This window comes from Nematolebias whitei, chromosome 5 (assembly GCF_014905685.2).
Source record: "Nematolebias whitei isolate Nwh7 chromosome 5, NemWhi1, whole genome shotgun sequence".
In the NCBI taxonomy this organism is placed as follows: domain Eukaryota; kingdom Metazoa; phylum Chordata; class Actinopteri; order Cyprinodontiformes; family Rivulidae; genus Nematolebias; species Nematolebias whitei.
Genome location: NC_056502.1, coordinates 17,195,486 through 17,199,431, shown reverse-complemented (window position 1 = coordinate 17,199,431; position 3,946 = coordinate 17,195,486). Strand labels below are relative to the sequence as shown.

At 44.8% G+C, this 3,946-nt stretch overlaps 1 protein-coding gene across 1 annotated transcript in view; it reads right to left on the bottom strand.

Moving 5' to 3' along the window:
- LOC119409732 (histone-lysine N-methyltransferase ASH1L) overlaps positions 1 to 3,141 on the bottom strand; it is a 21,319-nt gene extending 18,178 nt beyond the window's left edge. Inside the window, exon 1 of the mRNA XM_037676632.1 lies at positions 2,833 to 3,141. The gene's annotated coding sequence lies outside the window, so the exon portion shown is untranslated. The remainder of the gene's footprint in view (positions 1 to 2,832) is intronic.
- Between the last annotated feature and the right edge of the window lie 805 nt (positions 3,142 to 3,946).

Below are 3,946 nucleotides of genomic sequence, written 5' to 3'. Positions count from 1 at the left end.
GCGTGGCATGGAGGCAATCAGCCTGTGGCACTGCTGAGGTGTTATGGAGGCCCAGGATGCTTCGATAGCGGCCTTAAGCTCATCCAGAGTGTTGGGTCTTGCGTCTCTCAACTTTCTCTTCACAATATCCCACAGGTTCTCTATGGGGTTCAGGTCAGGAGAGTTGGCAGGCCAATTGAGCACAGTAATACCATGGTCAGTAAACCATTTACCAGTGGTTTTGGCACTGTGAGCAGGTGCCAGGTCTTGCTGAAAAATGAAATCTTCATCTCCATAAAGCTTTTCAGCAGATGGAAGCATGAAGTGCTCCAAAATCTCCTGATAGCTAGCTGCATTGACCCTGCCCTTGATAAAACACAGTGGACCAACACCAGCAGATGACATGACACCCCAGACCATCACTCATTGTGGGTGCTTCACACTGGACTTCTGGCATTTTGGCATTTCCTTCTCCCCAGTCTTCCTCCAGACTCTGGCACCTTGATTTCCGAATGACATGCAAAATTTGCTTTCATCCGAAAAAAGTACTTTGGACCACTGAGCAACAGTCCAGTGCTGCTTCTCTGTAGCCCAGGTCAGGCGCTTCTGCCGCTGTTTCTGGTTCAAAAGTGGCTTGACCTGGGGAATGCAGCACCTGTAGCCCATTTCCTGCACACGCCTGTGCACGGTGGCTCTGGATGTTTCTACTCCAGACTCAGTCCACTGCTTCCGCAGGTCCCCCAAGGTCTGGAATCGGCCCTTCTCCACAATCCTCCTCTGGGTCCGGTCACCTCTTCTCGTTGTGCAGCGTTTTCTGCCACACTTTTCCCTTCCCACTGACTTCCCACTGAGGTGCCTTGATACAGCACTCTGGGAACAGCCTATTCGTTCAGCAATTTCTTTCTGTGTCTTACCCTCTTGCTTGAGGGTGTCAATGATGGCCTTCTGGACAGCAGTCAGGTCGGCAGTCTTACCCATGATTGCGTTTTTGAGTAATGAACAAGGCCGGGAGTTTTTAAAAGCCTCAGGAATCTTTTGCAGGTGTTTAGAGTTACGTCATTGATTCAGATGGTTAGGTTAATAGCTTGTTGAGAGAACCTTTTCATGATATGCTAATTTTTTGGGACAGGCATTTTGGGTTTTTATGAGCTGTATGCCATAATCATCAGTATTAAAACAATTAAAGACCTGAAATATTTCAGTTGGTGTGCAATGAATCTGAAATATAGGAAAGTTTCATTTTTATCATTACATTATGGAAAATAATGACCTTTATCACAATATGCTAATTTTTTGAGAAGGACCTGTATACATACATACATACATACATACATACATACATACATACATACATACATACATACATACATAAATATATATACACTAAAATAAACTACTATATGTACTACTATTCCTACTTCGGTTCAGTTTGTCACTTATCGCGGGGCTTCATGGTACGGATCCTCAGCGATAAACAAGGGACTACTGTGTATTAATGTACAGTACCCTGAGACGATGTCTGTTGAGACTTGGTGTCTGAAAAAACTGAATTAAATTAATATTTGTACATGCACTAAAAATATTGTGAAAGTTAGAAGCATTTGCAAAAGAATTGAAAGGTTTCACGTCTGAAGTGTGTGTGACAACTGACAAGTCTTTAAAAATCATAAAAAACTTAAACTGGGATTGTGTAAAAAAAAAACATTAAAATATATAAAAATGCCAATTCTGTGACATAAAAGTCCAACTTTCTGTGACTTCTTTAAACTTTGAATGATTTACTGTGAAGTATGGAGCTGCAACATTTTTACCTATTGCTACCAAACATTACGGCACACTCTTGCCAACTGAGATGTTTTGACGTATGTTTTGTACTTTTTATAAACTAGTTACGAAACAAAAAAAGTGCTGGAAACAGAAAAGTAGAAGAGACACTTTCCCTGGAACATCCAAGGGTTCCAGCATGAAGACTGGGAGGGTTTCAAACCTAAAAAAGCCCATTAACACCAGTCAGCGAGCACACTCGTAGCTTCCTCTTCTGATACACAACACTCCAAATTATCCTAACATTAGACCCGGAGCGGTTTCCAGTGACAGGATGATGGGTGGACTTGACACTGTGACTCAGCGTGGCTTCTTCTGAGCCCGCTGTGGCACCGATTAAACCATGATAATACCGCCCCCATGCTTCCAGCATCATCGCCACCCGGTGAGGGTGTCATCATCCGTGGCACCATTATCATCTGCCTGACAACAGCTGGACGCTGGGAATCTCCACCTTTCAACATGAGTGGCCCCACCTCCTCTCACGCACACGCACGCACCACTGTAGGTGCGTGTTGATTGAACACTGTGTATAGGTAACGGGGAGGACGTCAACAAGAACGTCCCTCTCTCCATCATGACTTTGCGCAACTCCTGAGAGCCAGCTTGATGCTGGCGCACTAACAAATGACACGCGCGCGCGCACACACACACACAAACACACACGTGTTGTTGTCGTCACTCCTTCAAGCGTCCTAAAACATGCACAGCTTCAAAGTGAAACATGGAGGTGAAAGGCTGTGTAGGATCTGGTGATGTTGTGGACCCCCCCCCCCCCCCACCTGTCCTCTGCCCCCCCCGCCCCCACCCCTGCTGGTGTCAGCAACATTGAAATATGAAATATCTCCACGTAGGGAGAACCGCGCTCAGCAACAAGGGGGATAAAATTAGCGCAAAAGAGAAAGCGGATGCACAAATAAACGTATAGAACCTGCGCGCGCTGTGTGCTCGGTTCTGATGACAGGGCCCCGCACGCGCTAATACAGGACTGCCATGACCGTCTCTAATAAGGCTACGTAGGCTACTTACCGCGCGAGGGGAGCGCGCGTCCCGGAGAGCCTTGTGTTCAAAGCCTGGAGGTGTAGCTGCTCCCTCTCCCTTCTGGCGCATTAAAATGTTGCTTTGGTTACATAACTGAGGCCGAAGGAGGTGAAAACTCCCCCGAAAAGCGAGTTTTTAATTCCCATCAGAGCGCGAGACGACCCCGCTGAACACCGACACATGGACGCGGGTGTTTCCAGAGTCGTGTCCGCAGCTAGGTGGCGGTCTGGTGGCGCTTCTCCGCAGCTTAGGTTCGCCCTCTCCTCTCCGGGAAAGTTACACCGCTCCCGCCAGTTCTCCCTCGAACGAAAAAGAGGTGTGCGATACCGAAATGTAGTATCGATCCGACGCCAAACGCAGCTGCCGTGTCAGCGATATCGATCCGATACTTTTAACTTTTAAAGGCACTTTGTGGGAGCAGTGTTTTACTCAGTTCAGATTTCTGCTGTTATCTTGATTTTGGGGGTGGTGTTTTTTGAAATAAGCACCAATTTTAGGTAAGTTTCAAGCAGATAACTAGAGAAATTGTGCTTTTTTCTAAAATAAATAAATAAAATGCATTGAGTTCTGGGTGCTGCACGACTGCTGGAAATTGTTCAAGAAGCTGAAATTATATGAACTTAAAACTTAACAGACCACATGCTAAAATGAGCAGAATAGAAGCTAAAATAAACAAAATAGAAGTTAAGTGCAGAACAGAAACTAAAAGGAGCAAAATGCTAACCAAAAGGATGAAAAAGGTAGCTAAAAATAGCACAACGCTAGCTAGAAGCTGAAAATATCAAACACTAGTTAAAAGTAGCTAAATTCATAGTTCATAGTAGCAAAACACTAGCTAAAAGAAACATAACGACTAAAATGAGTAAAATTCTTGTAGCACAATACCAACTAAAAATAAAATAGAAGCTAAATGGTTCAAAATGCTAGCTAAAAGAAGCAAGAAACAGTAAAACAGACGCCATAGAAAAACAGAACAGAGAATAAATGAGCAGAACAGAAGCCAAAAGGAACACAACAGAAGCTAAAAGTAGCAAACACTGGATGACAAGGATGGAGCATCCTGTGCTCCAGCATCAACGTGTGTCATGGAGGCTGCAGAAAG